This window comes from Balaenoptera physalus, assembly GCF_965194825.1.
Source record: "Balaenoptera physalus genome assembly, chromosome: 1".
Lineage (NCBI taxonomy): Eukaryota > Metazoa > Chordata > Mammalia > Artiodactyla > Balaenopteridae > Balaenoptera > Balaenoptera physalus.
This window is the reverse complement of record NC_138882.1, coordinates 116457908-116471578: the sequence shown is the minus strand read 5'-3', so window position 1 is coordinate 116471578 and position 13671 is coordinate 116457908. Positions and strand designations below refer to the sequence as shown.

The following is a 13671-nucleotide window of genomic DNA, read 5'->3' as shown; positions in this document are numbered from 1 at the left end:
TTCTGGCCACTTTCTATTGATTACTTTTTTCCTGAGCAGGAGTCATACTTCTTTATCTCCTAGCATGCCTCATAATTTGTCTTTTGAACACTGGATATGTTGAATACTATAATATGGCAAGTCTGGAAATCACATTCTCTCTCTTTCCTTAGCGTCTGTTGTTATTTACTTAGTGACTTTTCTGAACTAATCCTGTAAAGCTGTATTCTTTGTTGTGTGATGCCACTGCAGTTTCTACTTGGTTGGCTTAGTGATCAGCTAATAATTGTACTCATTTCCTTAAATGCATGGAACCACAAAATACTGGTCTTTGCTGAGGGACTTTGTGTGTGTTGAGGCATACCTTCGGCATTCAAGCAGTTTACAACTCTCCCTTAGCCTTCACTGTCTGCTTGTGCAGTCTCCAGTTCAGCCAGGGGTGATAGCCTAGGGCCTTCTTGGGTCTTCCTGAGCATGCACACTGCCTCATGCGTGTGTGGCCTTCTGGATTTCCAGAAATATGTTAAGAGCTTTCAAAAACCCTGTGGACATGGCATTCCCTAGCCTTTTCTCCCAAGCTTTTTCATTAATATATTGTTCATCCCAACAGTTATCACCACTGTCTGAAGCAACTAAAAGCTTTTGCCTGTAAATATTACAACAAACACCACCTGTGTAGCAGATCTAGCACTGGACGAGTTCTGAGTCAAGTTGTATAGGGAGAAGCTTCTATTTGTTCTTCCACAAAGCCACCAGACAGTTCAAATGACAATTCTTTGTGAATGGAGTCTGTTCTGCTCCCTGAAGTACCTGGACTGTGGGCTGCTATTTTCAAGGCTACTGCTGAGCTGAGGAATGGGGAGATATGGTGATGCACTTTTCACCAGGCTCTTTCTTGAGACACATATTTTTGGAATGAGTGATAAATGGTGACAGCCACCATTTTGGAAGAATGCCCAGAATATATGGAGAGGCTACACAACTGTGTTCAAGGCAACAGCCTAGCTAAAGTCCAAGCTGACAGCCAGTATTAACCACCAGACATGTGAGTGAATTAAGCCTTCAGCAGATTCACCATTGAGGAGCCCCAGCTAACACTAACTGGAGAAGGGGTGAGTGTTCCCCCACTGAGCCCTGCTCAAATCGACATTTCAAGGCTAAGAACAATGTTATTGTTTTATTATTTATTTAATAAAAATGATATGTTTAAGGTGTACAACTTGGTGTTTTGAAATACATATACATAGTGAAATGATTACTACAGTCAAGCTAATTAACATATCCATCTCTTCATATACTTTTTTTTTTTGTGGTCAGAGCACCTGAAATCTACTTTTGTAGCAACTTTATAGTATTCAATACAGTAATAACTATAGTCATCATATGGTACATTTAGCTCTCCAGACTTATTCATCCTACATCGCTGCAACCTTGTAAACTTTGGCCAACGTCTCTCCATTTTCCCCACCTTTACCATTGTTCTACTCTCTGCTTCCATGAACTAAACTTTCAGGTTCCACATATAAGTGAGATCATGTGGTATTTTTCTTTCTGTGCCTGACTTATTTCACTTAGTATAATGTTCTCGTTTCATCCATGTTGTTGCAAACGGCAACATTTCTGTATCACAATAACATTTATGTATCACAATTTCTTTATCCATTCACTCATCGACAAACACATTGTTTGCATATCTTGGCTATTGTGAAAAATGCTGTAATAAACACGGAAGTGCAAATATCTCTTTATGACACTGATTTTATTTCCTTCTGATACATTGCCCAGAAGATGAATTGCTGTATCATATGGTAGTTCTATTGTTAATTTTTAAAGGAAACTCATACTGTTTTCCATAATGGCTGTACCAATTTACATTCTAACCAACAGTGTGCAAGGGTTCCCTTCTCTTTACATCCTTACCAACACTCTTGTCTTTTTGATAATAGCCATGCTATCAGGTGTGAGGTGATAGATATCTCACTGTGGTTTTTATTTGCATTTTCCTGATGATTAAGGATGTTAAGCACCTTTTCATGTACCTTTTGGCCATTTGTATGTCTTCTTTAGAGAAACATCTATTCATATTCTTTGCCCATTTTTAATCAGGTTATTTGTTTTTGCCATTGAGTTGTATCTTGTTTTTAAACCATTAAGTTCTATAGTGGTTACTAAAACAATAGATATTTGGAATCCATTCAGGTACCTAAAAGAGGAATGCTGCTGTAACCCAAAACCTAAATTACAGATAGTGGCTTTGGGTGGGAGTGTTAATAAAAAACAAAATGGCTTCAAAGATACTCCTAGTGGAAACCTGATGGCCCTCAAGGATGCTGTAGTGAGGAATTGAAAGAAAGTGAAAAAATGTTATTGGAAACTAGAGAAAAGGGGACGCTTGTTATATAGTGCTAAAAATTTACTCTCAGTAACACGGAAACTAGGAAACATACATAATAAACTGGATGTCCTAGCTAAGAAGATTTCAAGGTAAAGTGTTCAAGTTGCTGCTTGGGTTCTTTTGGCTGCTTCTAGTAAAATGCAAGAGGAAAGGAAAAAACTAAAGAATGATTCTAACTATAAAGTAACAAGGGCTTGTTGTTAAAAAATAAATCTGCTTATCATTTCCAGATTTTCCAAATGGCAAATATTGCTAAAATTAAGAACTGGCTTCTGTGCAGAGTTTAAATCCAGTGTGCTGTCAGGAAAACGTAGTGTAAAAATGCAGCTCAGCATATGACTAAAAGACTTTTGATAAAAACAAAGAAAGGTTTAAGATGATGCTTCAAACAGACAAAAGTCCTTCAAAGGATAGTAGGATTGTGCCTCACAGACCCTCTCCATTAAACAATAGGTCTTTTAAGGATCTTATAGTAATTGTGCCATGGGAGACTTTTAAGAAGCCCAAGGTAGAGAATGGCTTATCATGGCAAGATGTGTGAGTGCTGCTTTTGCATAATGGATTGACTCTCAATAAGATTCAGAGTAAGCCCACAAGACTTTTAAGGAAATTGTACCAACAGAAACAGTCAGCTTGAATTGAACGACACAGAGACATTACAATTCAAAAGAAAATCTGTGGACCCCTGAACTATTAGGAGCAGGAAGCAGGCTAGGAAATCTACTCGGCTGCATCACCAACCATTTCTTATGTGCAAGGAAGGATTATTCTTAAATTCAAGAAAATACCAAAAAAAAAAAAAAAAGTCCAGAGGGAAAAGCCAAGAACTGAGGAGAATCATTCCCAGGTAGTAGGACTAAAGCTCTAATCAAGGAAACAGCAACATGTGCCCTGCTGGATTTCACAAAGGCTATGGGGCAATGACTTCTGTGTCTCCTGTTTTCACTTTTTGAATGGGAGGGTCTATAGCAGTTATCCTGCCCCATCATTGTATGTTGATGGAAGTGGGAAAGATCACTTTTCAGTTCACAGGTCTTCAGATTAAGAACAGTACTTAAGGAGCTGTACTAAGGGAACCACATCCAAGGAGCCTCATCTGCCTCTGGATCTGACTTAGGTGATGAAATCCTAACCCTGAACCTGATCCTGACATCGTAACAAGATGAAAGTCTTTGGGGGAGTCTGGGGAATGATGAAGGTGGTTTACAAGTGGTAGGAATGTAAATAATTTGTGATACAGTGTGGTGGCTTTAAACATGTTTGCAAATTCTTTGACACTTCTTTTCTCCCCTTGAATATGGACCTTCTTTAGTGACTCACTTCTAATGAATAGAATAAGACAGAATGCTGATGTATGGCTTCAACTTCTGAGGCTAGGTTAGAAAAGATGATACAGTTTCTACTTGGTTCTCTCTTTTGGGATGCTTGCTCTTGGAATCTAGCCATATTGTAAGGAATCCCAGACTATATGGAGAGGCCTTGTGCAAGTATTTGGCCAACAGTCTTACCAATGATTCCAGATGACACCGATTATCAACTTCCAGACAAGTTACTGATAGATAGCTTATGGATATTTAATGGCTCCTGCCATTAATGAAGACACTGTAGCAAATATAGAAAGTAAATTGGTGGTGGTTGGGGGTAAGAGTAGACAGGAATACTGAACTGAACATATTAAGAAGGCCTCAGTTTCTTTACCTGGAAATGAAGGGTTTACACTCTATATTCGGGTTTGTTAGTGTGACTGAAGAACAGACTCTTAAACTGTATTTAATTTTAATTAATTTAAACTTCAGTTGTCATATGTGGCTGGTGGCTATTACATTGGACACTGCAGCATTACACAATCTTTTTTTTCTTTGTCCAAAATACTATGGTTTCAAAATAGTTTGCTTCTGTTATTAACAGGTTTGTGATGTTAAGTTAGATTTCCTTCATTCACTTTATTAGTTTTGAAGCTTTACCAAGGAGAGAGAGTTGGCAGAATTTTGTACTCATATTAGTGGAATACCAAGAAAAGTAGTTGCCATTTTTGGAGTACCTACAATGATCTATGCACTTTCCTATATATTGGGTTGGCCAAAAAGTTCGTTTGGGTTTTTGTAACATTGTATGGAAAACCCCGAACGAACTTTTTGGCCAATCCAATATTATCTTTAATCTTCACAATGACTTTCTAAAGGAGGGGTTATCATTAATTACCATTTTGCAGATGATGAAATTGAAGGAGTTAATCTGAAAACAAGTTAAGAAATGAGGTAACAGTAAGAAACAGCACCCGGGTGTGTTTGATACCAAAGCACAGATCTTTTCCTTCCATCACGTACTAAACTTCAGCAGAACCTGGATTTGAAACTTGCCTGTTTGGCATACTAATTATGACATTGGAGAAGTTATTAAACCTCTAGGAATATGCCTCTACTTCTTACTCTATAAAATTAGGAAAATGACTCCATGTCGTAGGAGCACTATGAGAATGGTTACGTATGAACGGGCATTGTAAACTGTCAAGTACCTTAAAAATACATTTCTTTAACAAAACTATTCTAAGGAATTGGTGTGTTTTCATAGTACTACTTTCTCATACTTTTGGAAAATTTGGGTTTTTTGTTGTTTGTTTTTGCTTTTTACCACATAAAAATGCCATCAAGATACCATCCTGCCTCTCCCTTCATCATCAGATTATTCTTAAATTTAATATATAGAGAAAACTGTGTATTTTTATTCAGTATTCCTTTCAAATGCTAAGTGTACTTTCCTCCTGTGTTTACAACCAAAAAGATACTCTTCATTATTCTCTATGGCCTTTTACGATCTGTTAGCAAACACAGAAAGCTGGTCTAAATGACCCAGAAACCATGGGTGAGAAATGACAGGACCCTACTCAGAGTCCACACCCAACTTGTGCCCAGGGATGGGCCAGCGCAAGGCTGGCACAGTCAAGCCCAACATTAGGTTGCTTGCAGACACCCATGGACTCTCCTGCTGTCAAGTGGCAGAGGACCTGTGGATGGCATCAAAGGTTAAGGTTACATTGTGGGTGGAAGACTCCACAGCTGAGGAGTTTCTGCACCATCAGTGTAGAAGGACTAATACTCACCAGCATGTGACCATTCTTGGATCTTTTCTATAGCTAGCTTCCTCTACATTCTTAAAAATGAAAAACACTGCTTGGTGTTATAGTTCTTTGGGGCTAATAGAAAATACCTGCTTAACTAGACTTGCTTTCTCTCAAAAAAAAAAAAAAATCCTTGCAAACTTGCAGGTTTCTCAAATCATCTCTGGGCATATGGAGAGTACTTTGGATTAAAAATGTTTGAAGTTAAGGAATTGACTACAGTGTTTTTAAACATTTTATTTTGGGTTGTTTTTCTAGCGCCCTACTATTTATTAGTAAGCCATGAGATAATTTAGTGTGCTTTTACATATTTTACAAATTTACCCTGTTTCCAATAGTGTTTAGTTTTATTAAGTTGAACCACATGCCATGATCATTTTGTAGGTCAAAGATGCTGAATATCAGCAATTTTGTATGGCTCCACCCAATTACACTGTGAATAAGAAGTGATGTTCTCTCCTTAGGTAAATGGGTTAGGTTAGTATTTGGTTGAAACACTCAATTTACTTATGTATTTCTACTTACCTTCTGATGCTTTTCCCCGGGTCCACCCTAATTTAATATTTAATTTTTATTAGGATCTCCCTGCCTCTTCACCTTCCTCACCCCATGTAATTTAACAATTATTTCAATCTCTCCTGGAAGTACAGTTTATAAATAAATGGGTTTCTGGTAGTTTCAGAAATGTCACCAAATCACAGCACTACAAGCTTAAAAAGGCTATATCCACCACTGGAAGTAAGCAGTTGTTTTTCCTTTTCCTTCTTGATCACTGAGCTTAGATGTTTAAGAAAGTCCTTTAAAAAACTAGGACGACTTAAACTAGCATCCATTTTCCAGAGGATATAAATGCTCTTTCATTCCCCACACAGTGCCATCTGGTGGTTTTACACACAAACCACGCCACTTGCTCTGGCTTCCATTTATAACACATGAGAGAGAAATACAGAACAGCGGCTTCCGATTTGGCTCTCCTAGTGTTTGAAAGTCAGGTATCTACATCTACACATCCTGGCAGAGACCCAGGCCTGACCACTCACTCCAGAATTTGGGCGAAAGGGTTTCTCTTGGAAAAACTCCAGTGAGGAATTTTTGGGCTGTGAGACCGTGACACTGAGCAGATTTCTGTGTATATCTGATTCCTTTACAGAGCTTTTCACTTTCTAACAACATCCTCTAAAGATCTGGAGGAGGCAGATATCCCAGAGGAACACCTAAGCTGTCAGTATATCCCTTGCCACCAAGGAGAGCCACTGCTTCATTGTGTATCAAATTCAAAGTTCGTTGGTGACACTGTGATTTGAATCAGGGAGCTCCATCATTGGCCCCAATAAGATTAAGAAGCAATAAGATTTCCACAATAACTTTTCATCCATATGTGGAGCTTACAACTCTAGATGTCAAAGGTATCTTAGCTATTTTCCAGTACCACAGAGGTCTGAAGGTCTGACTAAAAGATTTACAGAAAGCTTTACTGTGAAGCTTCAGAATAACATCATTCATGACTTACTTTCTACCACTGATTTTTTTTTTAATATCAGAGGAGAAAAAAATATAATGTTATGGCAAATGACCAGGAGGCGCTCCGTATGTTTTTTCATTTGGCCCATTTCCCTTGGGCACAGACTGGGATGTGGCATTAGGGTGTCTCAGTGTGTTGACTGAAGTCTGCTTTCCTCCTCCTTCCTGTCCTCTTCTACACTGTCACCTTGTCAGTGACATGTGATGTCAGCTACGTCAGAACCAGCCAATGAATCTAATTCATTAGCCAACAGCAATGCAGAATAGCTGTGCTAACTCACAGCAATTAAGATGATTGGGTCACATTGTCATTAACTGTTACTGTCAGGGAAAAATTCAGTGAAGAAATAAATCTTGAGTATGACCTTAGACATGTGGTATATAAAATTTACTGACTTAGAGATGTGTTCATCAACTGGGATTGAGTTATTATATACACTAAAACAACCAGCGAAAAAGGAAAAACAACCAATCAACCAAACAAACCTAACAAGAAAAAATTTTATTAGGACCATGGTAATGACTTATTTGAGCTTAAGTTCTCTCCCAGTGATAAAATGAGAGGAACTAAGAATTTCATAGAGTCTAAATATGTGTGAGCATTTCTAACTCCTGTCCATCTTGAGTCAAATAATAATGGATTAATCTTAATTCATCTTGACAGACTCCATAATGCCTCACTACAGAAAGCACCAATCACCTACTTATTGAATAAATACATATTAATTACTGGCAGAGGCTCTGAAACTGGACAATGACATTTTATATTACCAATGTTATTCAGTATTATGTAGTGGGAAGTACATACATGTGAAAAGTTCCCTGTAAATGGCAATGTGTTATTATGAACATTATCACTAATTTAGAATGAATATTAACCATATCATGATTGGAATGACTATGTCCTAAGAATCCATCTGCTTTCCCCCCTAAGATTCAGGGGATGCTCCTGGCAGGTTGCCAAATGGTTTCCTCTTTTATATACAGAGAACAGGAATTCATAAGTAAATGTGAAAGCAACTAGATTTTTCAGTCCTCACCCAAGGTATGTTTTATGGGCAGGAACCCAAGCCATTTGGGCATTTTGGCATTGGGGAAGTTAATGCCCTTTTGTTTTACAGAAAATCTTTTACAGAGAGACTGCAGATGTGAGATACATGTATCCTGGAGTTACAAAGATACGCACAGGTCTGGGCATAAAGACAGGAGGTGGGCCATGAACTGATATGTTAACACGTAATGTAGTTCTACTGTTTCAAAAAATAAGCAAATGGAGACATTCTGGAACTGTTGTGAAATGTTCGTTTCCTGCCAGGCTTTTACTGAATGGTAAGCAGTGTTTCTTGTGTGTTATCAGTCTTTTTAATAACAAAAATACTAAAATCCAAAACAAAACATGCCTCCAAACTATTTTTCTATTCTGAAGGTTGTGCTTATTGCTCTAAGAATCAGTTCTGTTGACCTGTAAACATTTCATTTTCTGCTTATAGCAACCAGAACATATAAGGAACTGGGTAATATTACTACAAAGAGCAGTATCACGGTGGAAATCTTCTGTTAAATAATAAAGTCTTTAGGATTTAAGTCACAGCTCTCAGATGGAGGAGAAGCCATGTGTTAGGTCTGCTTTTAGAGCATTTGTCACAAGGTGGGAGGGAGAAGTTCTGCTTGATAATGACAATGGTGGCTGTTATTAAATGACACAGACTGATGCTCTGAACTTTGGCACTCTACGTGCACCTGACATAGGACCACGGGTGTGATGGAGCAATTGTGTACATCTCTTCCCAACTCTGCCTACAGTGGTATCAATTTGGCAGCTGGCAATCGGCCATGTGGGGGCATTTACACCAGAGAAACTGGCAAATGCTACAAATCAGACACCTGTGTACTCCTGCCGCCCCTGGCAACACACACACTCCTTGCGTGGAAAACCAGATGGTAAACATTTACTAGCACACCACTGCATAGGACTAAAACTGCCTAAACACGTTATTCTTGCTTATGTTGAATCTGTGATTCTACAGGTACAAGAGGGTATATGGTTTTTAATGAGCTGTCTGAATGGAGTCTAAAAATTCTAATCTAAAATGCCACAAATATCTTCCTGTATCTATATCAGCAGAAACAGTTCAATCTCAGTCAGGGCCAGATTTTATGAGCATACGTATTATTTTTATATCAATTGATTCCATTTATCATCAGCCAGTTTTCTCACAGTGTTTCTATGAGCTTCTGTTAAAATCCCCATTGTAAAACTTATTTCAACTATAAGGTATACTAACTCTGTTGAATGCATCTTGGTTGAAACCAAATACACACAACTTCATATCTGTTACGTTTTTTCCTTGTCTCTTATTACGGAGATGTTGTTTTCTCTTATGCTCAGAAAGTAAACTTTGTTAACAATGGTACTCATCTTAAATTCACGTTTTTTTTTTTTTTTAACATCTTTATTGAAGTATAATTGCCTTACAATGGTGTGTTAGCTTCTCACATGTTTTTTAATAAGATGTATAGGTTTCTGAAATCTATATGAATATAATACACATAGATTTCCCACACGTGTATTTGGAGTAAACCAGGACAATGTGAATAGGGGAGGGAGGCCCAAGAAACTGTTAGATAAGTTGTTTAATAAAATTGAATGATCCTTTTATTAAAAAAAAAAAAATCTCAGTCACAGCATCCTAGTTCTCAGGATTCTATTTCCCCAGGATCCAAGACCTCAGTGTAATTCACCTGGCGTTGGTCTAATGCCCTAGGATTCTCAGAGTCTCTAAGGCAGCCTGAATCTTCCAGAAGTCAAAGGCTGTACTACGAAAAACACTGACAGTTTGATGAAAAATATTCCATTGATGCCAAATGTTTGTTTGAAAACTTCCTCCAGAAGAAGGCTGTTCCAGAAACTGTATACAGATCATAGATGCCAATGAGAATTTGACTCAATTCAAAATTGTGTTAACTGACAAAGCTAAAAACATGAACTCCTTTGCTATCCAAAAGCAGTTAGAATGTTTCCAGAGAGTTTAATTAGCTAAATGCTGTCCTTATGTTGAACTATATATGTCTCTATCTCTCATTTTTGTGGCTATGTATTTTCATGCTTCTATCTTACATTATTTGGCGTTTGTGCTGATTATTCCCCAGCTCAGAGACTTTCTAATTCTTGTGTAATTCATCACGTCTCTTACTTCAGGGCTACCTATGTCACAGACAATAAATGTTCTGGGTGATAGTAATAACTTTTTAAAAGACTTCCACAGAATAAGATTCCCTCAGTAATCCACTTCAATTAATAATATTCTTTCTCATTCTTTCCCCAATTCCTTCACACTGAAGCTGATGCCCATTTCTTATTGTTTGGAACTCAGGGGAGAAAGAGAACAGCTGGTCACCATCTTCCATATAATGGCCCTTAAAATTCAGGTGTGGTTTACATTCAAGACAGAAGCTTAGGGCCTAGTATTAGACTGTTTGAATAGGTTTTATTCTTTAAAAATGTTAAAACTGCTATTACCCAGCCTACTGCTCTTTTAAATGAGCTTATGAATTAAGGTTTTGGGTTTTTTTTCCCCCCTAATTTCAGTGTTTACAGGCTAGGAAGTCCAAGTGGCTAGATATTTGAAATGTCAGCATTATGATGCTCTTCTGTAGTCTTCATTCACCTCCCTGCCCTTCAGGATAGTGGCTAAACAATAATTCAAGTCAATTTGTGAAACATGAAACATACTATCAATGCTGTAGCCCTGAAGAAGTCTAGCTTAAGTAGGCTTTCCCCAGGATTTTATATTATTTCTTATTAGTCACATGCTCGACTTCCACTGTAGTTTCTAATTAACAGTTTACATGAACTTGGCATTAATATTTCTTCTTTCTCATATCATTTTGAACTTTTTGCTTCTCATTTATAAGGAGATGCTTTTCCTTCTTCTTTGAATTTGCTGTGTTTAAAGAATGCTGTTTCTATTTCCTTTTACTTCTATTAATTGAAGCTCAGTTCTTAAAAAAAGGTTTTCTCATAGTTTTATATAACTTTGTGAAGAAAAATGGTTACTTTTAGTTTCAGTTATTTTAGTTTTAGTTCCAATTTCCCTGTAATTCTCTTGATCTAGCATTTATCTTTATCAGACAGGGCACTGCAGACCATCAAAAAGTCCTGAGTATTAACTAGAGATCTGTAGCTTTGGGATGCTTTTTAAATAGTAGAAGAGACTACATTATAGTCTCCTTCCCTCCAACAGTCAACAAAATATTTAGCAGTCTGAGGAATGCCAAAGATGTACTTAAAGGAAAAGTACTTTCTGTAGGCAAATCATACTGTTCCTCCTGAAACGTAAAATATTTCCAAAGTAATATAAAATAAAAGAAGTCCAGTAAACTATCTCAGAGACTGAAGAAACAATGTGGTTGCCTTTATTCTGGAACATGCCTGAAATTATGGTTGATATAAACTAAAAAGTCCAGATCTTAGAGCAATCTTTCTTGAGCGGTGCTCATCTGGCGCACTTCCCAGGAGCTTACGACAGAGAAGAGAAACTCTTTAACTTTTGGAACTTTCTGCTCAAACTCTTGTATTTGGAGGATCAGATTACCTAGTCACAAACAGTTTGGTTCTTTTTTTACTTGATATTTTGCCACATAGAGAATGAATTTTAAAAGCACATCTAATTGGCTTCTCAATTTAAGCTGAAATTTATAATATTTTTTGAAATTGCGGCTTTGACAAAGGAAACAAAATCAGTAAATGTTTATAGGCCTATCCAGAAGACTTGTTTTAATAATTTCCACAACATAGTTTACAGAATACGAAATTAGGGTCATATTCAGCCTTTGTTACGAGAAGAGGATGTGCTCATGTTTAAGCAAATTCGGTGCATCCCACTGGGTTATGTGTCATTTAGTGAGATGTGCTCACTGAGTCAGGGGCCAGATGGCGGATGCAGAAGTCTTTTGCTAGAATACATCTCTACAGAGGATGATGCGGCATTGGACTTGGTGACCAGGCTGACGCTGAATGCAACTCAGTCACGGTATTTAAATCACATTAAGACTCTCTTTTATTTATGGCTCTCCTTGCGATTTCTGTCTGGCTTTATGTTTAATTGCTAGCCTCCATGTGGCGATATGATGTGTTATCAGTTCTGCCTTTTATCTTTGCCAAAATGAACTCTGCAACCCTTCCTGAGGTACAGAGTTTCCAGGAAAAAAACACTGTTACATCAACCAATTATAGGTAAGCATAAAATTAATTAAAAGGACACCTTACTCTATACGCTATTTTTCATACTCTTGATACTGTTCAGGCTATTTTATTAGCGTTACATGGGTACTTTCTGTTATAATTACAGAATTTTAGAGGTAGAAGGACAAGAGATCATATAGCCCATTCTGGTGACTAAAAACAATAGGAATTCAGGGTCTTGTGTTTGGCTAAAGTAAGGAACAACCCAGGTCTAAAAATCAAGTTATAATACTTGGTTTAGTGTTTTTTCCACTACTTCCAACTTCCTTCCCCTGACAAACACTTAGACTTCAAATATGCCTTTCATCATTGTCATCGTCATCATCATTTCACCATCATCAACTGACCACAGTGGGAAATACCATCCATTTTCTTTTATTCAAACTATGGAAAAAGGTCCTCTGTCTGCACAGTATTGTTCTTCCTTATGGCAGGGGGAAATTGTATTTATTCAGTAAAAGAAAAAGTCAGCTGCAGTTGTATTTGTCATTTGGGTGTTTCTGATAGTGTTACAGTATCAGAGAATTGTGTGAAAATCAGTGGCAATACGGAGAACCAGAGTCCTCTTCCTTCTTGCATCAATTTTAACCATTTTTTCCCCCAGAATACCTCCCGTTCACTTAGCTCTAGTCCGTAAGGAAGCAAAGTTTGTGTTTTTTGTTTGTTTTTTTTCTGGTTGGCTCTTCAAGCATATCCACTGGGTTGGGTCTGAAACTGCCCTCAACAAAGTCTCCTTCCTTACACTCCCTAGTGCTCGCTGATCTTCACTTTCAGAAATTAGGCTCTTTGACCTGTTCAGCCTTGTCAAACCTCTTATCATTTTCTCTATGAATTCTACGCAATACATAATCCCTCTGGAGTATTTCTTAGTATAAATATGATTCTGTCCTCTTTCACAGTATTGGCATCAACCTGAAGGACCTGCTATAAGGATTACTATTTACATTTACTGCACATAAAAAGCCCTTTCTTGTACTAGGAAGTGGCAACATCCAGCACAGATACAACTAGAGTCATCACAGTCAAAGCTTGGGCCAAAACACTTTATTTACTAAAAGTGATTAGGCCAAAGCCCTAAGACAGACGTCTAGTAAAAGAGATCAACTCACCCCAAAGCATATAGGATTTAAAACTGCTAAGTCAAATCTCTATCAAGTTATATATTTTCTTTAGAACTAAAGAGATAAATGTTTCATATATTATTCCTAAAGGACCAATGGAGTTCATTCATCAAGTTTAGGCCAGTTTGGCAAAATTATTCAGCTTTATGTTTTCTAAGAAATAAAGCTTCTACAGTGAAAAGTCATCACTTGGGAAATGGTTGGATTTTCCTCCCTGGGGATTGTGGTTGACTCCACAACCTGTTTCACCCAGGAAAGGGAAAAGCCAATCATAAGAATCCCTTCCCCTTGC

At 37.5% G+C, this 13671-nt stretch overlaps 1 long non-coding RNA gene across 1 annotated transcript in view; it reads right to left on the bottom strand.

The window, feature by feature from the left end:
- Positions 1-9481, bottom strand: part of LOC309636613 — a 657692-nt gene extending 648211 nt beyond the window's left edge. Inside the window, exon 1 of the long non-coding RNA XR_014250104.1 lies at positions 9444-9481. This is a non-coding gene — a long non-coding RNA (uncharacterized lncRNA). The remainder of the gene's footprint in view (positions 1-9443) is intronic.
- Between the last annotated feature and the right edge of the window lie 4190 nt (positions 9482-13671).